Source organism: Lepidochelys olivacea (assembly GCF_965140295.1).
Source record: "Lepidochelys olivacea isolate rLepOli2 genome assembly, chromosome: 21".
NCBI lineage: Eukaryota > Metazoa > Chordata > Testudines > Cheloniidae > Lepidochelys > Lepidochelys olivacea.
Genome location: NC_140431.1, coordinates 21,129,850 through 21,154,884, shown reverse-complemented (window position 1 = coordinate 21,154,884; position 25,035 = coordinate 21,129,850).

Genomic DNA, 25,035 nt, shown 5'->3' with positions numbered 1-25,035 from the left:
GGTCCTATAAAGGTAGCAGCCAGTCAGGCAGCGGCACAGGAGCTAGCAAAAAGAGCTCTATACAGGGGAGTTTGAGTGGGAGTTCTGTTGGAGGAGATGGTATTTGTGTGTGTTTGGCTTTCTATTGGTAGCATCTGTATGTGTAGGGGTTTGGCGGGGCTTTGTGCTTGGAGAGAAGCTGAACCCTGATTAGTGGGCGGGGCTTCACTGACTAGGGGTCCTATAAAGGTAGCAGCCAGTCAGGCAGCGGCACAGACAGCTGCAGCGGCACAGGAGCTAGCAAACATAGCTGTAAACAGGGGAGTTTGAGTGGCAGTTCTGTTGGAGGAGATGGTATTTGTGTGTGTTTGGTTTTTTATTGGTAGTATCTGTATGTGTAGAGGCTTGGAGGGGCTAGGTGCTGCGAGAGAAGCTGAGCCCTGATTAGGGGGCGGGGCTTCACTGACTAGGGGTCCTATAAAGGTAGCAGCCAGTCAGGCAGCGGCACAGACAGCTGCAGCGGCACAGGAGCTAGCAAACAGAGCTCTAAACGGGAGTTTAAGTGGGAGTTCTGTTGGAGGTGAAGGTATTTGTGTGTGTTTGGTTTTGTATTGGTAGTATCTGTATGTGCAGGGGCTTTGTGCTGGGAGGGAAGCTGAGCCCTGATCAGGGGGCGGGGCTTCACTGACTAGGGGTCCTATAAAGGTAGCAGCCAGTCAGGCAGCGGCACAGACAGCTGCAGTGGCAGAGGAGCTAGCAAACAGAGCTGTGAACAGGGGAGTTTGAGTGGGAGTTCTGCTGGAGGAGAAGGTATTTGTGTGTGTTTGGTTTTGTATTGGTAGTATCTGTATGTGTAGGGGCTTTGTGCTGGGAGAGAAGCTGAGCCCTGATCAGGGGGCGGGGCTTCACTGACTAGGGGTCTTATTAAGGTAGCAGCCAGTCAGGCATTGGCACAGACAGCTGCAGCGGCACAGGAGCTAGCAAACAGAGCTGTAAAGAGGGGAGTTTGAGTGGGAGTTCTGTTGGAGCAGAAGGTATTTGTGTGTGTTTGGTTTTGTATTGGTAGTATCTGTATGTGTAGGGGCTTTGTGCTGGAAGAGAAGCTGAGCCCTGATTAGGGGGCGGGGCTTCACTGACTAGGGGTCCTATAAAGGTAGCAGCCAGTCAGGCAGCGGCACAGGAGCTAGCAAACAGAGCTGTAAGCAGGGGAGTTTGAGTGGGAGTTCTTTTGGAGGAGAAGGTATTTGTGTGTTTTTTTGTATTGGTAGATTCTGTATGTGTCGGTGTTTGGCGGGGCTTTGTGCTTGGAGAGAAGCTGAACCCTGATTAGGGGGCGGGGCTTCACTGACTAGGGGTCCTATAAAGGTAGCAGCCAGTCAGGCAGCGGCACAGACAGCTGCAGCGGCACAGGAGCTAGCAAACAGAGCTCTAAACGGGAGTTTGAGTGGGAGTTCTGTTGGAGGTGAAGGTATTTGTGTGTGTTTGGTTTTGTATTGGTAGTATCTGTATGTGCAGGGGCTTTGTGCTGGGAGAGAAGCTGAGCCCTGATCAGGGGGCGGGGCTTCACTGACTAGGGGTCCTATTAAGGTAGGAGCCAGTCAGGCAGCGGCACAGGAGCTAGCAAACAGAGCAGTAAGCAGGGGAGTTTAAGTGGGAGTTCTTTTGGAGGAGAAGGTATTTGTGTGTTTTTTTGTATTGGTAGTATCTGTATGTGTAGAGGCTTGGAGGGGCTTTGTGCTGGGAGAGAAGCTGAGCCCTGATTAGGGGGCGGGGCTTCACTGACTAGGGGTCCTATAAAGCTAGCAGCCAGTCAGGCAGCGGCACAGACAGCTGCAGCGGCACAGGAGCTAGCAAACAGAGCTCTAAACAGGGGAGTTTGAGTGGGAGTTCTGTTGGAGGAGAAGGTATTTGTGTGTGTTTGGTTTTGTATTGGTAGTATCTGTATGTGTAGGGGCTTTGTGCTGGGAGAGAAGCTGAGCCCTGATTAGGGAGCGCGGCTTCACTGACTAGGGGTCCTATAAAGGTAGCAGCCAGTCAGGCAGCGGCACAGACAGCTGCAGCGGCACAGGAGCTAGCAAACAGAGCTGTAAACAGGGGAGTTTGAGTGGGAGTTCTTTTGGAGGAGAAGGTATTTGTGTGTTTTTTTGTATTGGTAGTATCTGTATGTGTAGAGGCTTGGAGGGGCTTTGTGCTGGGAGAGAAGCTGAGCCCTGATTAGGGGGCGGGGCTTCACTGATTAGGGGTCCTATAAAGCTAGCAGCCAGTCAGGCAGCGGCACAGGAGCTAGCAAACAGAGCTCTAAACAGGGGAGTTTGAGTGGGAGTTCTGTTGGAGGAGATGGTATTTGTGTGTGTTTGGCTTTCTATTGGTCGCATCTGTATGTGTAGGGGTTTGGCGGGGCTTTGTGCTTGGAGAGAAGCTGAACCCTGATTAGGGGGCGGGGCTTCACTGACTAGGGGTCCTATAAAGGTAGCAGCCAGTCAGGCAGCGGAACAGACAGCTGCAGTGGCACAGGAGCTAGCAAACAGAGCTGTGAACAGGGGAGTTTGAGTGGGAGTTCTGTTGGAGGAAAAGGTATTTGTGTGTGTTTTTGTATTGGTAGTATCTGTATATGTAGAGCCTTGGAGGGGCTTTGTGCTGGGAGAGAAGCTGAGCCCTGATTAGGGGGCGGGGCTTCACTGACTAGGGGTCCTATAAAGGTAGCAGCCAGTCAGGCAGCGGCACAGGAGCTAGCAAACAGAGCTGTGAACAGGGGAGTTTGAGTGGGAGTTCTATTGGAGGAGAAGGTATTTGTTTGTGTTTTTGTATTGGTAGTATCTGTATGTGTAGAGGCTTGGAGGGGCTAGGTGCTGGGATAGAAGCTGAACCCTGATTAGGGGGCGGGGCTTCACTGACTAGGGGTCCTATAAAGGTAGCAGCCAGTCAGGCAGCGGCACAGGAGCTAGCAAACAGACCTGTAAACAGGGGTGTTTGAGTGGGAGTTCTGTTGGAGGAGAACGTATTTGTGTGTGTTTTTGTATTGGTATTATCTGTATGTGTAGAGGCTTGGAGGGGCTTTGTGCTGGGAGAGAAGCTGAGCCCTGATTAGGGGGCGGGGCTTTACTGACTAGGGGTCCTATAAAGCTAGCAGCCAGTCAGGCAGCGGCACAGACAGCTGCAGCGGCACAGGAGCTAGCAAACAGAGCTCTAAACAGGGGAGTTTGAGTGGGAGTTCTGTTGGAGGAGAAGGTATTTTTGTGTGTTTTTGTATTGGTAGTATCTGTATGTGTAGAGGCTTGGAGGGGCTAGGTGCTTTGAGAGAAGCTGAGCCCTGATTAGGGGGCGGGGCTTCACTGACTAGGGGTCCTATAAAGGTAGCAGCCAGTCAGGCAGCGGCACAGGAGCTAGCAAAGAGACCTGTAAACAGGGGAGTTTGAGTGGGAGTTCTGTTGGAGGAGAACGTATTTGTGTGTGTTTTTGTATTGGTATTATCTGTATGTGTAGAGGCTTGGAGGGGCTTTGTGCTGGGAGAGAAGCTGGGCCCTGATTAGGGGGCGGGGCTTCACTGACTAGGTGTCCTATAAAGGGAGCAGCCAGTCAGGCAGCGGCACAGACAGCTGCAGCGGCACAGGAGCTAGCAAACAGAGTTGTAAACAGGGGAGTTTGAGTGGGAGTCTGTTGGAGGAGAAGGTATTTGTGTGTGTTTTTGTATTGGTAGTATCTGTATGTGTAGAGGCTTGGAGGGGCTAGGTGCTGCGAGAGAAGCTGAGCCCCGATTAGGGGGCGGGGCTTCACTGACTAGGTGTCCTATAAAGGTAGCAGCCAGTCAGGCAGCGGCACAGGAGCTAGCAAACAGACCTGTAAACGGGAGTTTGAGTGGGAGTTCTGTTGGAGGAGAACGTATTTGTGTGTGTTTTTGTATTGGTATTATCTGTATGTGTAGAGGCTTGGAGGGGCTTTGTGCTGGGAGAGAAGCTGGGCCCTTATTAGGGGGCGATGCTTCACTGACTAGGTGTCCTATAAAGGGAGCAGCCAGTCAGGCAGCGGCACAGACAGCTGCAGCGGCACAGGAGCTAGCAAACAGAGTTGTAAACAGGGGAGTTTGAGTAGGAGTTCTGTTGGAGGAGAAGGTATTTGTGTGTGTTCGGTTTTGTATTGGTAGTATCTGTATGTGTAGAGGCTTGGAGGGGCTCTGTGCTGGGAGAGAAGCTGGGCCCTGATTAGGGGCGGGGCTTCACTGATTACGGGTCCTATAAAGGTAGGAGCCAGTCAGACAGCGGCACAGGAGCTAGCAAACAGAGCTGTAAGCAGGGGAGTTTGAGTGGGAGTTCTGTTGGAGGAGAAGGTATTTGTTTGTTTTTTTGTATTGGTAGTATCTGTATATGTAGAGGCTTGGAGGGGCTTTGTGCTGGGATAGAAGCTGAACCCTGATTAGGGGGCGGGGCTTCACTGACTAGGGGTCCTAGAAAGGGAGCAGCCAGTCAGGCAGCGGCACAGACAGCTGCAGTGGCACAGGAGCTAGCAAACAGACCTGTAAACAGGGCAGTTTGAGTGGGAGTTCTGTTGGAGGAGAAGGTATTTGTGTGTGCTCGGTTTTGTATTGGTAGTATCTGTATGTGTACGGGCTTTGTGCTGGGACAGAAGCTGAGCCCTGATTAGGGGGCGGGGCTTCACTGACTAGCGGTCCTATAAAGCTAGCAGCCAGTCAGGCAGCGGCACAGGAGCTAGCAAACAGAGCTGTGAACAGGGGAGTTTGAGTGGGAGTTCTGTTGGAGGAGAAGGTATTTGTGTGTGTTTTTGTATTGGTAGTATCTGTATGTGTAGAGGCTTGGAGTGGCTAGGTGCTGCGAGAGAAGCTGAGCCCTGATTAGGGGGCGGGGCTTCACTGACTAGGGGTCCTATAAAGGTAGCAGCCAGTCAGGCAGCGGCACAGGAGCTAGCAAACAGAGCTCTAAACAGGGGAGTTTGAGTGGGAGTTCTGTTGGAGGAGAACGTATTTGTGTGTGTTTTTGTATTGGTATTATCTGTATGTGTAGAGGCTTGGAGGGGCTTTGTGCTGGGAGAGAAGCTGGGCCGTGATTAGGGGGCGGGGCTTCACTGACTAGGTGTCCTACAAAGGGAGCAGCCAGTCAGGCAGCGGCACAGACAGCTGCAGTGGCACAGGAGCTAGCAAACAGAGCTGTAAAGAGGGGAGTTTGAGTGGGAGTTCTGTTGGAGGAGAAGGTATTTGTGTGTTTTTTTGTATTGGTAGTATCTGTATATGTAGAGGCTTGGAGGGGCTTTGTGCTGGGAGAGAAGCTGAGCCCTGATCAGGGGGCGGGTCTTCACTGACTAGGGGTCCTATAAAGGTAGGAGCCAGTCAGACAGCGGCACAGGAGCTAGCAAACAGAGCTGTAAGCAGGGGAGTTTGAGTGGGAGTTCTGTTGGAGGAGAAGGTATTTGTGTGTGTTTTTGTATTGGTAGTATCTGTATATGTAGAGGCTTGGAGGGGCTTTGTGCTGGGAGAGAAGCTGAGCCCTGATTAGGGGGCGGGGCTTCACTGACTAGGGGTCCTATAAAGGTAGCAGCCAGTCAGGCAGCGGCACAGGAGCTAGCAAACAGAGCTGTGAACAGGGGAGTTTGAGTGGGAGTTCTGTTGGAGGAGAAGGTATTTGTTTGTGTTTTTGTATTGGTAGTATCTGTATGTGTAGAGGCTTGGAGGGGCTAGGTGCTGCGAGAGAAGCTGAGCCCTGATTAGGGGGCGGGGCTTCACTGACTAGGGGTCCTATAAAGCTAGCAGCCAGTCAGGCAGCGGCACAGACAGCTGCAGCGGCACAGGAGCTAGCAAACAGAGCTCTAAACAGGGGAGTTTGAGTGGGAGTTCTGTTGGAGGAGAACGTATTTGGTTGTGTTCGGTTTTGTATTGGTAGTATCTGTATGTGTACGGGCTTTGTGCTGGGACAGAAGCTGAGCCCTGATTAGGGGGCGGGGCTTCACTGACTAGCGGTCCTATAAAGGTAGCAGCCAGTCAGGCAGCGGCATAGGAGCTAGCAAACAGAGCTGTAAGCAGGGGAGTTTGAGTGGGAGTTCTGTTGGAGGAGAAGGTATTTATGTATTTTTTTGTATTGGTAGTACCTGTATGTGTAGAGGTTTGAAGGGGCTTTGTGCTGGGAGAGAAGCTGAGCCCTGATTAGGGGGCGGGGCTTCACTGACTAGGGGTCCTATAAAGCTAGCAGCCAGTCAGGCAGCGGCACAGACAGCTGCAGCGGCACAGGAGCTAGCAAACAGAGCTCTAAACAGGGGAGTTTGAGTGGGAGTTCTGTTGGAGGAGAACGTATTTGTGTGTGTTTTTGTATTGGTATTATCTGTATGTGTAGAGGCTTGGAGGGGCTTTGTGCTGGGAGAGAAGCTGGGCCCTTATTAGGGGGCGGGGCTTCACTGACTAGGGGTCCTATAAAGCTAGCAGCCAGTCAGGCAGCGGCACAGACAGCTGCAGCGGCACAGGAGCTAGCAAACAGACCTGTAAACAGGACAGTTTGAGTGGGAGTTCTTTTGGAGGAGAAGGTATTTGTGTGTGTTCGGTTTTGTATTGGTAGTATCTGTATGTGTACGGGCTTTGTGCTGGGACAGAAGCTGAGCCCTGATTAGGGGGCGGGGCTTCACTGACTAGCGGTCCTATAAAGGTAGCAGCCAGTCATGCAGCGGCACAGGAGCTAGCAAACAGAGCTGTAAGCAGGGGAGTTTGAGTGGGAGTTCTGTTGGAGGAGAAGGTATTTATGTATTTTTTTGTATTGGTAGTACCTGTATGTGTAGAGGCTTGGAGGGGCTTTGTGCTGGGAGAGAAGCTGAGCCCTGATTAGGGGGCGGGGCTTCACTGACTAGGGGTCCTATAAAGGTAGCAGCCAGTCAGGCAGCGGCACAGGAGCTAGCAAACAGAGCTGTGAACAGGGGAGTTTGAGTGGGAGTTCTGTTGGAGGAGAAGGTATTTGTGTGTGTTTTTGTCTTGGTAGTATCTGTATGTGTAGACGCTTGGAGTGGCTAGGTGCTGCGAGAGAAGCTGAGCCCTGATTAGGGGGCGGGGCTTCACTGACTAGGGGTCCTATAAAGGTAGCAGCCAGTCAGGCAGCGGCACAGGAGCTAGCAAACAGAGCTGTGAACAGGGGAGTTTGAGTGGGAGTTCTGTTGGAGGAGAAGGTATTTGTGTGTGTTTTTGTATTGGTAGTATCTGTATGTGTAGAGGCTTGGAGGGGCTAGGTGCTGCGAGAGAAGCTGAGCCCTGATTAGGGGGCGGGGCTTCACTGACTAGGGGTCCTATAAAGGTAGCAGCCAGTCAGGCAGCGGCACAGGAGCTAGCAAACAGACGTGTAAACAGGGGAGTTTGAGTGGGAGTTCTGTTGGAGGAGAAGGTATTTGTGTGTGTTTTTGTATTGGTAGTATCTGTATGTGTAGAGGCTTGGAGGGGCTTTGTGATGGGAGAGAAGCTGGGCCCTGATTAGGGGCGGGGCTTCACTGATTAGGGGTCCTAGAAAGGGAGCAGCCAGTCAGGCAGCGGCACAGACAGCTGCAGTGGCACAGGAGCTAGCAAACAGAGCTGTAAAGAGGGGAGTTTGAGTGGGAGTTCTGTTGGAGGAGAACGTATTTGTGTGTGTTTTTGTATTGGTATTATCTGTATGTGTAGAGGCTTGGAGGGGCTTTGTGCTGGGAGAGAAGCTGAGCCCTGATTAGGGGGCGGGGCTTCACTGACTAGGGGTCCTATAAAGGGAGCAGCCAGTCAGGCAGCGGCACAGACAGCTGCAGCGGCACAGGAGCTAGCAAACAGAGTTGTAAACAGGGGAGTTTGAGTAGGAGTTCTGTTGGAGGAGAAGGTATTTGTGTGTGTTTGGTTTTGTATTGGTAGTATCTGTATGTGTAGAGGCTTGGAGGGGCTCTGTGCTGGGAGAGAAGCTGAGCCCTGATTAGGGGGCGGGGCTTCACTGACTAGGGGTCCTATAAAGTTACCAGCCAGTCAGGCAGTGGCACAGGAGCTAGCAAACAGACCTGTAAAGAGGGCAGTTTGAGTGGGAGTTCTGTTGGAGGAGAAGGTATTTGGTTGTGTTCGGTTTTGTATTGGTAGTATCTGTATGTGTACGGGCTTTCTGCTGGGACAGAAGCTGAGCCCTGATTAGGGGGCGGGGCTTCACTGACTAGTGGTCCTATAAAGGTAGCAGCCAGTCAGGCAGCGGCATAGGAGCTAGCAAACAGAGCTGTAAGCAGGGGAGTTTGAGTGGGAGTTCTGTTGGAGGAGAAGGTATTTATGTATTTTTTTGTATTGGTAGTACCTGTATGTGTAGAGGTTTGAAGGGGCTTTGTGCTGGGAGAGAAGCTGAGCCCTGATTAGGGGGCGGGGCTTCACTGACTAGGGGTCCTATAAAGCTAGCAGCCAGTCAGGCAGCGGCACAGACAGCTGCAGCGGCACAGGAGCTAGCAAACAGAGCTCTAAACAGGGGAGTTTGAGTGGGAGTTCTGTTGGAGGAGAACGTATTTGTGTGTGTTTTTGTATTGGTATTATCTGTATGTGTAGAGGCTTGGAGGGGCTTTGTGCTGGGAGAGAAGCTGAGCCCTGATTAGGGGGCGGGGCTTCACTGACTAGGGGTCCTATAAAGCTAGCAGCCAGTCAGGCAGCGGCACAGACAGCTGCAGCGGCACAGGAGCTAGCAAACAGAGCTCTAAACAGGGGAGTTTGAGTGGGAGTTCTGTTGGAGGAGGAGGTATTTTTGTGTGTTTTTGTATTGGTAGTATCTGTATGTGTAGAGGCTTGGAGGGGCTAGGTGCTTTGAGAGAAGCTGAGCCCTGATTAGGGGGCGGGTCTTCACTGACTAGGGGTCCTATAAAGGTAGCAGCCAGTCAGGCAGCGGCACAGGAGCTAGCAAACAGACCTGTAAACAGGGGAGTTTGAGTGGGAGTTCTGTTGGAGGAGAACGTATTTGTGTGTGTTTTTGTATTGGTATTATCTGTATGTGTAGAGGCTTGGAGGGGCTTTGTGCTGGGAGAGAAGCTGGGCCCTTATTAGGGGGCGATGCTTCACTGACTAGGTGTCCTATAAAGGGAGCAGCCAGTCAGGCAGCGGCACAGGAGCTAGCAAACAGACCTGTAAACAGGACAGTTTGAGTGGGAGTTCTGTTGGAGGAGAAGGTATTTGTGTGTGTTCGGTTTTGTATTGGTAGTATCTGTATGTGTACGGGCTTTGTGCTGGGACAGAAGCTGAGCCCTGATTAGGGGGCGGGGCTTCACTGACTAGCGGTCCTATAAAGGTAGCAGCCAGTCATGCAGCGGCACAGGAGCTAGCAAACAGAGCTGTAAGCAGGGGAGTTTGAGTGGGAGTTCTGTTGGAGGAGAAGGTATTTATGTATTTTTTTGTATTGGTAGTACCTGTATGTGTAGAGGCTTGGAGGGGCTTTGTGCTGGGAGAGAAGCTGAGCCCTGATTAGGGGGCGGGGCTTCACTGACTAGCGGTCCTATAAAGGTAGCAGCCAGTCAGGCAGCGGCACAGGAGCTAGCAAACAGAGCTGTGAACAGGGGAGTTTGAGTGGGAGTTCTGTTGGAGGAGAAGGTATTTGTGTGTGTTTTTGTATTGGTCGTATCTGTATGTGTAGAGGCTTGGAGGGGCTAGGTGCTGCGAGAGAAGCTGAGCCCTGATTAGGGGGCGGGGCTTCACTGACTAGGGGTCCTATAAAGGTAGCAGCCAGTCAGGCAGCGGCACAGGAGCTAGCAAACAGACCTGTAAACAGGGGAGTATGAGTGGGAGTTCTGTTGGAGGAGAACGTATTTGTGTGTGTTTTTGTATTGGTATTATCTGTATGTGTAGAGGCTTGGAGGGGCTTTGTGATGGGAGAGAAGCTGGGCCCTGATTAGGGGCGGGGCTTCACTGATTAGGGGTCCTAGAAAGGGAGCAGCCAGTCAGGCAGCGAAACAGACAGCTGCAGTGGCACAGGAGCTAGCAAACAGAGCTGTAAAGAGGGGAGTTTGAGTGGGAGTTCTGTTGGAGGAGAAGGTATTTGTGTGTTTTTTTGTATTGGTAGTATCTGTATATGTAGAGGCTTGGAGGGGCTTTGTGCTGGGAGAGAAGCTGAGCCCTGATAAGGGGGCGGGGCTTCACTGACTAGGGGTCCTATAAAGGTAGGAGCCAGTCAGACAGCGGCACAGGAGCTAGCAAACAGAGCTGTAAGCAGGGGAGTTTGAGTGGGAGTTCTGTTGGAGGAGAAGGTATTTGTTTGTTTTTTTGTATTGGTAGTATCTGTATATGTAGAGGCTTGGAGGGGCTTTGTGCTGGGAGAGAAGCTGAACCCTGATTAGGGGGCGGGGCTTCACTGACTAGGGGTCCTAGAAAGGGAGCAGCCAGTCAGGCAGCGGCACAGACAGCTGCAGTGGCACAGGAGCTAGCAAACAGACGTGTAAACAGGGCAGTTTGAGTGGGAGTTCTGTTGGAGGAGAAGGTATTTGTGTGTGTTCGGTTTTGTATTGGTAGTATCTGTATGTGTACGGGCTTTGTGCTGGGACAGAAGCTGAGCCCTGATTAGGGGGCGGGGCTTCACTGACTAGCGGTCCTATAAAGCTAGCAGCCAGTCAGGCAGCGGCACAGACAGCTGCAGCGGCACAGGAGCTAGCAAACAGAGCTCTAAACAGGGGAGTTTGAGTGGGAGTTCTGTTGGAGGAGAACGTATTTGTGTGTGTTTTTGTATTGGTAGTATCTGTATGTGTAGAGGCTTGGAGTGGCTAGGTGCTGCGAGAGAAGCTGAGCCCTGATTAGGGGGCGGGGCTTCACTGACTAGGGGTCCTATAAAGGTAGCAGCCAGTCAGGCAGCGGCACAGGAGCAAGCAAACAGAGCTGTGAACAGGGGAGTTTGAGTGGGAGTTCTGTTGGAGGAGAAGGTATTTGTGTGTGTTTTTGTATTGGTAGTATCTGTATGTGTAGAGGCTTGGAGGGGCTAGGTGTTGCGAGAGAAGCTGAGCCCTGATTAGGGGGCGGGGCTTCACTGACTAGGGGTCCTATAAAGGTAGCAGCCAGTCAGGCAGCGGCACAGGAGCTAGCAAACAGAGCTGTGAACAGGGGAGTATGAGTGGGAGTTCTGTTGGAGGAGAAGGTATTTGTGTGTGTTTTTGTATTGGTAGTATCTGTATATGTAGAGGCTTGGAGGGGCTTTGTGCTGGGAGAGAAGATGAGCTCTGATTAGGGGGCGGGGCTTCACTGACTAGGTGTCCTACAAAGGGAGCAGCCAGTCAGGCAGCGGCACAGACAGCTGCAGTGGCACAGGAGCTAGCAAACAGAGCTGTAAAGAGGGGAGTTTGAGTGGGAGTTCTGTTGGAGGAGAAGGTATTTGTGTGTTTTTTTGTATTGGTAGTATCTGTATATGTAGAGGCTTGGAGGGGCTTTGTGCTGGGAGAGAAGCTGAGCCCTGATCAGGGGGCGGGGCTTCACTGACTAGGGGTCCTATAAAGGTAGGAGCCAGTCAGACAGCGGCACAGGAGCTAGCAAACAGAGCTGTAAGCAGGGGAGTTTGAGTGGGAGTTCTGCTGGAGGAGAAGGTATTTGTGTGTGTTTTTGTATTGGTAGTATCTGTATATGTAGAGGCTTGGAGGGGCTTTGTGCTGGGAGAGAAGATGAGCTCTGATTAGGGGGCGGGGCTTCACTGACTAGGGGTCCTATAAAGGTAGCAGCCAGTCAGGCAGCGGCACAGGAGCTAGCAAACAGACCTGTAAACAGGGGAGTTTGAGTGGGAGTTCTGTTGGAGGAGAACGTATTTGTGTGTGTTTTTGTATTGGTATTATCTGTATGTGTAGAGGCTTGGAGGGGCTTTGTGCTGGGAGAGAAGCTGAGCCCTGATTAGGGGGCGGGGCTTCACTGACTAGGGGTCCTATAAAGCTAGCAGCCAGTCAGGCAGCGGCACAGACAGCTGTAGCGGCACAGGAGCTAGCAAACAGACCTGTAAACAGGGCAGTTTGAGTGGGAGTTCTGTTGGAGGAGAAGGTATTTGTGTGTGTTCGGTTTTGTATTGGTAGTATCTGTATGTGTACGGGCTTTGTGCTGGGACAGAAGCTGAGCCCTGATTAGGGGGCGGGGCTTCACTGACTAGCGGTCCTATAAAGGTAGCAGGCAGTCAGGCAGCAGCACAGGAGCTAGCAAACAGAGCTGTGAACAGGGGAGTTTGAGTGGGAGTTCTGTTGGAGGAGAAGGTATTTGTGTGTGTTTTTCTCTTGGTAGTATCTGTATGTGTAGAGGCTTGGAGTGGCTAGGTGCTGCGAGAGAAGCTGAGCCCTGATTAGGGGGCGGGGCTTCACTGACTAGGGGTCCTATAAAGGTAGCAGCCAGTCAGGCAGTGGCACAGGAGCTAGCAAACAGAGCTGTGAACAGGGGAGTTTGAGTGGGAGTTCTGTTGGAGGAGAAGGTATTTGTGTGTGTTTTTGTATTGGTAGTATCTGTATGTGTAGAGGCTTGGAGGGGCTAGGTGCTGCGAGAGAAGCTGAGCCCTGATTAGGGGGCGGGGCTTCACTGACTAGGGGTCCTATAAAGGTAGCAGCCAGTCAGGCAGCGGCACAGGAGCTAGCAAACAGACCTGTAAACAGGGGAGTTTGAGTGGGAGTTCTGTTGGAGGAGAAGGTATTTGTGTGTGTTTTTGTATTGGTATTATCTGTATGTGTAGAGGCTTGGAGGGGCTTTGTGATGGGAGAGAAGCTGGGCCCTGATTAGGGGCGGGGCTTCACTGATTAGGGGTCCTAGAAAGGGAGCAGCAGTCAGGCAGCGGCACAGACAGCTGCAGTGGCACAGGAGCTAGCATACAGAGCTGTAAAGAGGGGAGTTTGAGTGGGAGTTCTGTTGGAGGAGAAGGTATTTGTGTGTGTTTGGTTTTGTACTGGTAGTATCTGTATGTGTAGAGGCTTGGAGGGGCTTTGTGCTGGGAGAGAAGCTGAGCCCTGATTAGGGGGCGGGGCTTCACTGACTAGGGGTCCTATAAAGGTACCAGCCAGTCAGGCAGCGGCACAGGAGCTAGCAAACAGACCTGTAAACAGGGCAGTTTGAGTGGGAGTTCTGTTGGAGGAGAAGGTGTTTGTGTGTGTTCGGTTTTGTATTGGTAGTATCTGTATATGTAGAGGCTTGGAGGGGCTTTGTGCTGGGAGAGAAGCTGAGCCCTGATCAGGGGGCGAGGCTTCACTGACTAGGGGTCCTATAAAGGTAGGAGCCAGTCAGACAGCGGCACAGGAGCTAGCAAACAGAGCTGTAAGCAGGGGAGTTTGAGTGGGAGTTCTGTTGGAGGAGAAGGTATTTGTTTGTTTTTTTGTATTGGTAGTATCTGTATATGTAGAGGCTTGGAGGGGCTTTGTGCTGGGAGAGAAGCTGAGCCCTGATTAGGGGGCGGGGCTTCACTGACTAGGGGTCCTATAAAGGTAGCAGCCAGTCAGGCAGCGGCACAGGAGCTAGCAAACAGAGCTGTGAACAGGGGAGTTTGAGTGGGAGTTCTGTTGGAGGAGAAGGTATTTGTGTGTGTTTTTGTATTGGTAGTATCTGTATGTGTAGAGGCTTGGAGGGGCTAGGTGTTGCGAGAGAAGCTGAGCCCTGATTAGGGGGCGGGGCTTCACTGACTAGGGGTCCTATAAAGGTAGCAGCCAGTCAGGCAGCGGCACAGGAGCTAGCAAACAGACCTGTAAACAGGGGAGTATGAGTGGGAGTTCTGTTGGAGGAGAACGTATTTGTGTGTGTTTTTGTATTGGTATTATCTGTATGTGTAGAGGCTTGGAGGGGCTTTGTGCTGGGAGAGAAGCTGGGCCCTGATTAGGGGGCGGGGCTTCACTGACTAGGTGTCCTATAAAGGGAGCAGCCAGTCAGGCAGCGGCACAGACAGCTGCAGTGGCACAGGAGCTAGCAAACAGAGCTGTGAACAGGGGAGTTTGAGTGGGAGTTCTGTTGGAGGAGAAGGTATTTGTGTGTGTTTGGTTTTGTATTGGTAGTATCTGTATGTGTAGAGGCTTGGAGGGGCTTTGTGCTGGGAGAGAAGCTGAGCCCTGATTAGGGGGCGGGGCTTCACTGACTAGGGGTCCTATAAAGGTACCAGCCAGTCAGGCAGCGGCACAGGAGCTAGCAAACAGACCTGTAAACAGGGCAGTTTGAGTTGGAGTTCTGTTGGAGGAGAAGGTGTTTGTGTGTGTTCGGTTTTGTATTGGTAGTATCTGTATGTGTACGGGCTTTGTGCTGGGACAGAAGCTGAGCCCTGATTAGGGGGCGGGGCTTCACTGACTAGCGGTCCTATAAAGGTAGCAGCCAGTTAGGCAGCGGCACAGGAGCTAGCAAACAGAGCTGTGAACAGGGGAGTTTGAGTGGGAGTTCTTTTGGAGGAGAAGGTATTTGTGTGTGTTTTTGTATTCGTAGTATCTGTATGTTTAGAGGCTTGGAGGGGCTAGGTGCTGCGAGAGAAGCTGAGCACTGATTAGGGGGCGGGGCTTCACTGACTAGGGGTCCTATAAAGGTAGGAGCCAGTCAGGCAGCGGCACAGGAGCTAGCAAACAGAGCTGTAAGCAGGGGAGTTTGAGTGGGAGTTCTTTTGGAGGAGAAGGTATTTGTGTGTTTTTTTGTATTGGTAGTATCTGTATGTGTAGAGGCTTGGAGGGGCTTTGTGCTGCGAGAGAAGCTGAGCCCTGATTAGGGGGCGGGGCTTCACTGACTAGGTGTCCTATAAAGGGAGCAGCCAGTCAGGCAGCGGCACAGACAGCTGCAGTGGCACAGGAGCTAGCAAACAGAGCTGTGAACAGGGGAGTTTGAGTGGGAGTTCTGTTGGAGGAGAAGGTATTTGTGTGTGTTTGGTTTTGTATTGGTAGTATCTGTATGTGTAGAGGCTTGGAGGGGCTTTGTGCTGGGAGAGAAGCTGAGCCCTGATTAGGGGGCGGGGCTTCACTGACTAGGGGTCCTATAAAGGTACCAGCCAGTCAGGCAGCGGCACAGGAGCTAGCAAACAGACCTGTAAACAGGGCAGTTTGAGTGGGAGTTCTGTTGGAGGAGAAGTTGTTTGTGTGTGTTCGGTTTTGTATTGGTAGTATCTGTATGTGTACGGGCTTTGTGCTGGGACAGAAGCTGAGCCCTGATTAGGGGGCGGGGCTTCACTGACTAGCGGTCCTATAAAGGTAGCAGCCAGTCAGGCAGCGGCACAGGAGCTAGCAAACAGAGCTGTAAGCAGGGGAGTTTGAGTGGGAGTTCTTTTGGAGGAGAAGGTATTTGTGTGTTTTTTTGTATTGGTAGTATCTGTATGTGTAGAGGCTTGGAGGGGCTTTGTGCTGCGAGAGAAGCTGAGCCCTGATTAGGGGGCGGGGCTTCACTGACTAGGGGTCCTATAAAGCTAGCTGCCAGTCAGGCAGCGGCACAGGAGCTGACAAACAGAGCTGTAAACAGGGGAGTTTGAGTGGGAGTTCTGTTGGAGGAGATGGTATTGGTGTGTGTTTGGTTTTTTATTGGTAGTATCTTTATCTGTCGGGGTTTGGCGGAGCTTTGTGCTTGGAGAGAAGCTGAACCCTGATTAGGGGGCGGGGCTTCACTGACTAGGGGTCCTATAAAGCTAGCAGCCAGTCAGGCAGCGGCACAGACAGCTGCAGCGGCACAGGAGCTAGCAAACAGAGCTCTAAACAGGGGAGTTTGAGTGGGAGTTCTGTTGTAGGAGAAGGTATTTGTGTGTGTTTGGTTTTGTATTGGTAGTATCTGTATGTGTAGAGGCTTGGAGTGGCTAGGTGCTGCGAGAGAAGCTGAGCCCTGATTAGGGGGCGGGGCTTCACTGACTAGGGGTCCTATAAAGGTAGCAGCCAGTCAGGCAGTGGCACAGGAGCTAGCAAACAGAGCTGTGAACAGGGGAGTTGGAGTGGGAGTTCTGTTGGAGGAGAAGGTATTTGTGTGTGTTTTTGTATTGGTAGTATCTGTATGTGTAGAGGCTTGGAGGGGCTAGGTGCTGCGAGAGAAGCTGAGCCCTGATTAGGGGGCGGGGCTTCACTGACTACGGGTCCTATAAAGGTAGCAGCCAGTCAGGCAGCGGCACAGGAGCTAGCAAACAGACCTGTAAACAGGGGAGTTTGAGTGGGAGTTCTGTTGGAGGAGAAGGTATTTGTGTGTGTTTTTGTATTGGTATTATCTGTATGTGTAGAGGCTTGGAGGGGCTTTGTGATGGGAGAGAAGCTGGGCCCTGATTAGGGGCGGAGCTTCACTGATTAGGGGTCCTAGAAAGGGAGCAGCAGTCAGGCAGCGGCACAGACAGCTGCAGTGGCACAGGAGCTAGCATACAGAGCTGTAAAGAGGGGAGTTTGAGTGGGAGTTCTGTTGGAGGAGAAGGTATTTGTGTGTTTTTTTGTATTGGTAGTATCTGTATATGTAGAGGCTTGGAGGGGCTTTGTGCTGGGAGAGAAGCTGAGCCCTGATTAGGGGGCGGGGCTTCACTGACTAGGGGTCCTATAAAGGTAGCAGCCAGTCAGGCAGCGGCACAGGAGCTAGCAAACAGAGCTGTGAGCAGCGGAGTTTGAGTGGGAGTTCTGTTGGAGGAGAAGGTATTTGTGTGTGTTTTTGTATTGGTAGTATCTGTATGTGTAGAGGCTTGGAGGGGCTAGGTGTTGCGAGAGAAGCTGAGCCCTGATTAGGGGGCGGGGCTTCACTGACTAGGGGTCCTATAAAGGTAGCAGCCAGTCAGGCAGCGGCACAGGAGCTAGCAAACAGACCTGTAAACAGGGGAGTATGAGTGGGAGTTCTGTTGGAGGAGAACGTATTTGTGTGTGTTTTTGTATTGGTATTATCTGTATGTGTAGAGGCTTGGAGGGGCTTTGTGCTGGGAGAGAAGCTGGGCCCTGATTAGGGGGCGGGGCTTCACTGACTAGGTGTCCTATAAAGGGAGCAGCCAGTCAGGCAGCGGCACAGACAGCTGCAGTGGCACAGGAGCTAGCAAACAGAGCTGTGAACAGGGGAGTTTGAGTGGGAGTTCTGTTGGAGGAGAAGGTATTGGTGTGTGTTTGGTTTTGTACTGGTAGTATCTGTATGTGTAGAGGCTTGGAGGGGCTTTGTGCTGGGAGAGAAGCTGAGCCCTGATTAGGGGGCGGGGCTTCACTGACTAGGGGTCCTATAAAGGTACCAGCCAGTCAGGCAGCGGCACAGGAGCTAGCAAACAGACCTGTAAACAGGGCAGTTTGAGTGGGAGTTCTGTTGGAGGAGAAGGTGTTTGTGTGTGTTCGGTTTTGTATTGGTAGTATCTGTATATGTAGAGGCTTGGAGGGGCTTTGTGCTGGGAGAGAAGCTGAGCCCTGATCAGGGGGCGAGGCTTCACTGACTAGGGGTCCTATAAAGGTAGGAGCCAGTCAGACAGCGGCACAGGAGCTAGCAAACAGAGCTGTAAGCAGGGGAGTTTGAGTGGGAGTTCTGTTGGAGGAGAAGGTATTTGTTTGTTTTTTTGTATTGGTAGTATCTGTATATGTAGAGGCTTGGAGGGGCTTTGTGCTGGGAGAGAAGCTGAGCCCTGATTAGGGGGCGGGGCTTCACTGACTAGGGGTCCTATAAAGGTAGCAGCCAGTCAGGCAGCGGCACAGGAGCTAGCAAACAGAGCTGTGAACAGGGGAGTTTGAGTGGGAGTTCTGTTGGAGGAGAAGGTATTTGTGTGTGTTTTTGTATTGGTAGTATCTGTATGTGTAGAGGCTTGGAGGGGCTAGGTGTTGCGAGAGAAGCTGAGCCCTGATTAGGGGGCGGGGCTTCACTGACTAGGGGTCCTATAAAGGTAGCAGCCAGTCAGGCAGCGGCACAGGAGCTAGCAAACAGACCTGTAAACAGGGGAGTATGAGTGGGAGTTCTGTTGGAGGAGAACGTATTTGTGTGTGTTTTTGTATTGGTATTATCTGTATGTGTAGAGGCTTGGAGGGGCTTTGTGCTGGGAGAGAAGCTGGGCCCTGATTAGGGGGCGGGGCTTCACTGACTAGGTGTCCTATAAAGGGAGCAGCCAGTCAGGCAGCGGCACAGACAGCTGCAGTGCCACAGGAGCTAGCAAACAGAGCTGTGAACAGGGGAGTTTGAGTGGGAGTTCTGTTGGAGGAGAAGGTATTTGTGTGTGTTTGGTTTTGTATTGGTAGTATCTGTATGTGTAGAGGCTTGGAGGGGCTTTGTGCTGGGAGAGAAGCTGAGCCCTGATTAGGGGGCGGGGCTTCACTGACTAGGGGTCCTATAAAGGTACCAGCCAGTCAGGCAGCGGCACAGGAGCTAGCAAACAGACCTGTAAACAGGGCAGTTTGAGTTGGAGTTCTGTTGGAGGAGAAGGTGTTTGTGTGTGTTCGGTTTTGTATTGGTAGTATCTGTATGTGTACGGGCTTTGTGCTGGGACAGAAGCTGAGCCCTGATTAGGGGGCGGGGCTTCACTGACTAGCGGTCCTATAAAGGTAGCAGCCAGTTAGGCAGCGGCACAGGAGCTAGCAAACAGAGCTGTGAACAGGGGAGTTTGAGTGGGAGTTCTTTTGGAGGAGAAGGTATTTGTGTGTGTTTTTGTATTCGTAGTATCTGTATGTTTAGAGGCTTGGAGGGGCTAGGTGCTGCGAGAGAAGCTGAGCACTGATTAGGGGGCGGGGCTTCACTGACTAGGGGTCCTATAAAGGTAGGAGCCAGTCAGGCAGCGGCACAGGAGCTAGCAAACAGAGCTGTAAGCAGGGGAGTTTGAGTGGGAGTTCTTTTGGAGGAGAAGGTATTTGTGTGTTTTTTTGTATTGGTAGTATCTGTATGTGTAGAGGCTTGGAGGGGCTTTGTGCTGCGAGAGAAGCTGAGCCCTGATTAGGGGGCGGGGCTTCACTGACTAGGGGTCCTATAAAGCTAGCTGCCAGTCAGGCAGCGGCACAGGAGCTAACAAACAGAGCTGTAAACAGGGGAGTTTGAGTGGGAGTTCTGTTGGAGGAGATGGTATTGGTGTGTGTTTGGTTTTTTATTGGTAGTATCTTTATCTGTCGGGGTTTGGCGGAGCTTTGTGCTTGGAGAGAAGCTGAACCCTGATTAGGGGGCGGGGCTTCACTGACTAGGGGTCCTATAAAGGTAGCAGCCAGTCAGGCAGCAGAACAGACAGCTGCAGCGGCACAGGAGCTAGCAAACAGAGCTGTAAACAGGGGAGTTTGTGTGGGAGTTCTGTTGGAGGAGAAGGTATTTGTGTGTGTTTGGTTTTGTATTGGTAGTATCTGTATGTGTAGAGGCTTGGAGGGGCTTTGTGCTGGGAGAGAAGCTGAACGCTGATTAGGGGGCGGGGCTTCACTGACTAGGGGTCCTATAAAGGTAGCAGCCAGTCAGGCAGCAGAACAGACAGCTGCAGCGGCACAGGAGCTAGCAAACAGAGCTGTAAACAGGGGAGTTTGTGTGGGAGTTCTGTTGGAGGAGAAGGTATTTGTGTGTGTTTTTGTATTGGTAGTTCCTGTATGTGTAGAGGTTTGAAGGGGCGTTGTGCTGGGAGAGAAGCTGAGCCCTGCTTAGGGGGCGGGGCTTCACTGACTAGGGGTCCTATAAAGCTAGCAGCCAGTCAGGCAGCGGCACAGACAGCTGCAGCGGCACAGGAGCTAGCAAACAGAGCTCTAAACAGGGGAGTTTGAGTGGGAGTTCTGTTGTAGGAGAAGGTATTTGTGTGTGTTTGGTTTTGTATTGGTAGTATCTGTATGTGTAGAGGCTTGGAGGGGCTTTGTGCTGGGAGAGAAGCTGAGCCCTGGTTTGGGGGCGGGGCTTCCGTGACTAGGGGTCCTATAAAGGTAGCAGCCAGTCAGGCAGCGGCACAGGAGCTAGCAAACAGACCTGTAAACAGGGGAGTTTGAGTGGGAGTTCTGTTGGAGGAGAACGTATTTGTGTGTGTTTTTGTATTGGTATTATCTGTATGTGTAGAGGCTTGGAGGGGCTTTGTGCTGGGAGAGAAGCTGGGCCCTGATTAGGGGGCGGGGCTTCACTGATTAGGGGCCCTAGAAAGGGAGCAGCCAGTCAGGCAGCGGCACAGACAGCTGCAGCGGCACAGGAGCTAGCAAACAGAGCTCTAAACAGCGGAGTTTGAGTGGGAGTTCTGTTGGAGGAGAAGGTATTTGTGTGTGTTTTTGTATTGGTAGTATCTGTATGTGTAGAGGCTTGGAGGGGCTAGGTGCTGCGAGAGAAGCTGAGCCCTGATTAGGGGGCGGGGCTTCACTGACTAGAGGTCATATAAAGGTAGCAGCCCGTCAGGCAGCGGCACAGGAGGTAGCAAACAGACCTGTAAACAGGGGAGTTTGAGTGGGAGTTCTGTTGGAGGAGAACGTATTTGTGTGTGTTTTTGTATTGGTATTATCTGTATGTGTAGAGGCTTGGAGGGGCTTTGTGCTGGGAGAGAAGCTGGGCCCTGATTAGGGGGCGGGGCTTCACTGATTAGGGGTCCTAGAAAGGGAGCAGCCACTCAGGCAGCGGCACAGACAGCTGCAGTGGCACAGGAGCTAGCAAACAGAGCTGTAAAGAGGGGAGTTTGAGTGGGAGTTCTGTTGGAGGAGATGGTATTTGTGTAGGTTTGGTTTTTTATTGGTAGTATCTGTATGTGTCGGGGTTTGGCGGAGCTTTGTGCTTGGAGAGAAGCTGAACCCTGATTAGGGGGCGGGGCTTCACTGACTAGGGGTCCTATAAAGGTAGCAGCCAGTCAGGCAGCGGCACAGACAGCTGCAGCGGCACAGGAGCTAGCAAACAGAGCTCTAAACAGGGGAGTTTGAGTGGGAGTTCTGTTGGAGGAGAAGTATTTGTGTATTTTTTTGTATTGGTATTATCTGTATGTGTAGAGGCTTGGAGGGGCTTTGTGCTGCGAGAGAAGCTGAGCCCTGATTAGGGGGCGGGGCTTCACTGACTAGGGGTCCTATAAAGCTAGCTGCCAGTCAGGCAGCGGCACAGGAGCTAACAAACAGAGCTGTAAACAGGGGAGTTTGAGTGGGAGTTCTGTTGGAGGAGATGGTATTGGTGTGTGTTTGGTTTTTTATTGGTAGTATCTTTATCTGTCGGGGTTTGGCGGAGCTTTGTGCTTGGAGAGAAGCTGAACCCTGATTAGGGGGCGGGGCTTCACTGACTAGGGGTCCTATAAAGCTAGCAGCCAGTCAGGCAGCGGCACAGACAGCTGCAGCGGCACAGGAGCTAGCAAACAGAGCTCTAAACAGGGGAGTTTGAGTGGGAGTTCTGTTGTAGGAGAAGGTATTTGTGTGTGTTTGGTTTTGTATTGGTAGTATCTGTATGTGTAGAGGCTTGGAGTGGCTAGGTGCTGCGAGAGAAGCTGAGCCCTGATTAGGGGGCGGGGCTTCACTGACTAGGGGTCCTATAAAGGTAGCAGCCAGTCAGGCAGTGGCACAGGAGCTAGCAAACAGAGCTGTGAACAGGGGAGTTTGAGTGGGAGTTCTGTTGGAGGAGAAGGTATTTGTGTGTGTTTTTGTATTGGTATTATCTGTATGTGTAGAGGCTTGGAGGGGCTTTGTGATGGGAGAGAAGCTGGGCCCTGATTAGGGGCGGGGCTTCACTGATTAGGGGTCCTAGAAAGGGAGCAGCAGTCAGGCAGCGGCACAGACAGCTGCAGTGGCACAGGAGCTAGCATACAGAGCTGTAAAGAGGGGAGTTTGAGTGGGAGTTCTGTTGGAGGAGAAGGTATTTGTGTGTTTTTTTGTATTGGTAGTATCTGTATATGTAGAGGCTTGGAGGGGCTTTGTGCTGGGAGAGAAGCTGAGCCCTGATTAGGGGGCGGGGCTTCACTGACTAGGGGTCCTATAAAGGTAGCAGCCAGTCAGGCAGCGGCACAGGAGCTAGCAAACAGAGCTGTGAGCAGGGGAGTTTGAGTGGGAGTTCTGTTGGAGGAGAAGGTATTTGTGTGTGTTTTTGTATTGGTAGTATCTGTATGTGTAGAGGCTTGGAGGGGCTAGGTGTTGCGAGAGAAGCTGAGCCCTGATTAGGGGGCGGGGCTTCACTGACTAGGGGTCCTATAAAGGTAGCAGCCAGTCAGGCAGCGGCACAGGAGCTAGCAAACAGACCTGTAAACAGGGGAGTATGAGTGGGAGTTCTGTTGGAGGAGAACGTATTTGTGTGTGTTTTTGTATTGGTATTATCTGTATGTGTAGAGGCTTGGAGGGGCTTTGTGCTGGGAGAGAAGCTGGGCCCTGATTAGGGGGCGGGGCTTCACTGACTAGGTGTCCTATAAAGGGAGCAGCCAGTCAGGCAGCGGCACAGACAGCTGCAGTGGCACAGGAGCTAGCAAACAGAGCTGTGAACAGGGGAGTTTGAGTGGGAGTTCTGTTGGAGGAGAAGGTATTTGTGTGTGTTTGGTTTTGTACTGGTAGTATCTGTATGTGTAGAGGCTTGGAGGGGCTTTGTGCTGGGAGAGAAGCTGAGCCCTGATTAGGGGGCGGGGCTTCACTGACTAGGGGTCCTATAAAGGTACCAGCCAGTCAGGCAGCGGCACAGGAGCTAGCAAACAGACCTGTAAACAGGGCAGTTTGAGTGGGAGTTCTGTTGGAGGAGAAGGTGTTTGTGTGTGTTCGGTTTTGTATTGGTAGTATCTGTATATGTAGAGGCTTGGAGGGGCTTTGTGCTGGGAGAGAAGCTGAGCCCTGATCAGGGGGCGAGGCTTCACTGACTAGGGGTCCTATAAAGGTAGGAGCCAGTCAGACAGCGGCACAGGAGCTAGCAAACAGAGCTGTAAGCAGGGGAGTTTGAGTGGGAGTTCTGTTGGAGGAGAAGGTATTTGTTTGTTTTTTTGTATTGGTAGTATCTGTATATGTAGAGGCTTGGAGGGGCTTTGTGCTGGGAGAGAAGCTGAGCCCTGATTAGGGGGCGGGGCTTCACTGACTAGGGGTCCTATAAAGGTAGCAGCCAGTCAGGCAGCGGCACAGGAGCTAGCAAACAGAGCTGTGAACAGGGGAGTTTGAGTGGGAGTTCTGTTGGAGGAGAAGGTATTTGTGTGTGTTTTTGTATTGGTAGTATCTGTATGTGTAGAGGCTTGGAGGGGCTAGGTGTTGCGAGAGAAGCTGAGCCCTGATTAGGGGGCGGGGCTTCACTGACTAGGGGTCCTATAAAGGTAGCAGCCAGTCAGGCAGCGGCACAGGAGCTAGCAAACAGACCTGTAAACAGGGGAGTATGAGTGGGAGTTCTGTTGGAGGAGAACGTATTTGTGTGTGTTTTTGTATTGGTATTATCTGTATGTGTAGAGGCTTGGAGGGGCTTTGTGCTGGGAGAGAAGCTGGGCCCTGATTAGGGGGCGGGGCTTCACTGACTAGGTGTCCTATAAAGGGAGCAGCCAGTCAGGCAGCGGCACAGACAGCTGCAGTGGCACAGGAGCTAGCAAACAGAGCTGTGAACAGGGGAGTTTGAGTGGGAGTTCTGTTGGAGGAGAAGGTATTTGTGTGTGTTTGGTTTTGTATTGGTAGTATCTGTATGTGTAGAGGCTTGGAGGGGCTTTGTGCTGGGAGAGAAGCTGAGCCCTGATTAGGGGGCGGGGCTTCACTGACTAGGGGTCCTATAAAGGTACCAGCCAGTCAGGCAGCGGCACAGGAGCTAGCAAACAGACCTGTAAACAGGGCAGTTTGAGTTGGAGTTCTGTTGGAGGAGAAGGTGTTTGTGTGTGTTCGGTTTTGTATTGGTAGTATCTGTATGTGTACGGGCTTTGTGCTGGGACAGAAGCTGAGCCCTGATTAGGGGGCGGGGCTTCACTGACTAGCGGTCCTATAAAGGTAGCAGCCAGTTAGGCAGCGGCACAGGAGCTAGCAAACAGAGCTGTGAACAGGGGAGTTTGAGTGGGAGTTCTTTTGGAGGAGAAGGTATTTGTGTGTGTTTTTGTATTCGTAGTATCTGTATGTTTAGAGGCTTGGAGGGGCTAGGTGCTGCGAGAGAAGCTGAGCACTGATTAGGGGGCGGGGCTTCACTGACTAGGGGTCCTATAAAGGTAGGAGCCAGTCAGGCAGCGGCACAGGAGCTAGCAAACAGAGCTGTAAGCAGGGGAGTTTGAGTGGGAGTTCTTTTGGAGGAGAAGGTATTTGTGTGTTTTTTTGTATTGGTAGTATCTGTATGTGTAGAGGCTTGGAGGGGCTTTGTGCTGCGAGAGAAGCTGAGCCCTGATTAGGGGGCGGGGCTTCACTGACTAGGGGTCCTATAAAGCTAGCTGCCAGTCAGGCAGCGGCACAGGAGCTAACAAACAGAGCTGTAAACAGGGGAGTTTGAGTGGGAGTTCTGTTGGAGGAGATGGTATTGGTGTGTGTTTGGTTTTTTATTGGTAGTATCTGTATGTGTAGAGGCTTGGAGGGGCTTTGTGCTGGGAGAGAAGCTGAGCCCTGGTTTGGGGGCGGGGCTTCCGTGACTAGGGGTCCTATAAAGGTAGCAGCCAGTCAGGCAGCGGCACAGGAGCTAGCAAACAGACCTGTAAACAGGGGAGTTTGAGTGGGAGTTCTGTTGGAGGAGAACGTATTTGTGTGTGTTTTTGTATTGGTATTATCTGTATGTGTAGAGGCTTGGAGGGGCTTTGTGCTGGGAGAGAAGCTGGGCCCTGATTAGGGGGCGGGGCTTCACTGATTAGGGGCCCTAGAAAGGGAGCAGCCAGTCAGGCAGCGGCACAGACAGCTGCAGCGGCACAGGAGCTAGCAAACAGAGCTCTAAACAGGGGAGTTTGAGTGGGAGTTCTGTTGGAGGAGAAGGTATTTGTGTGTGTTTTTGTATTGGTAGTATCTGTATGTGTAGAGGCTTGGAGGGGCTAGGTGCTGCGAGAGAAGCTGAGCCCTGATTAGGGGGCGGGGCTTCACTGACTAGAGGTCATATAAAGGTAGCAGCCCGTCAGGCAGCGGCACAGGAGGTAGCAAACAGACCTGTAAACAGGGGAGTTTGAGTGGGAGTTCTGTTGGAGGAGAACGTATTTGTGTGTGTTTTTGTATTGGTATTATCTGTATGTGTAGAGGCTTGGAGGGGCTTTGTGCTGGGAGAGAAGCTGGGCCCTGATTAGGGGGCGGGGCTTCACTGATTAGGGGTCCTAGAAAGGGAGCAGCCACTCAGGCAGCGGCACAGACAGCTGCAGTGGCACAGGAGCTAGCAAACAGAGCTGTAAAGAGGGGAGTTTGAGTGGGAGTTCTGTTGGA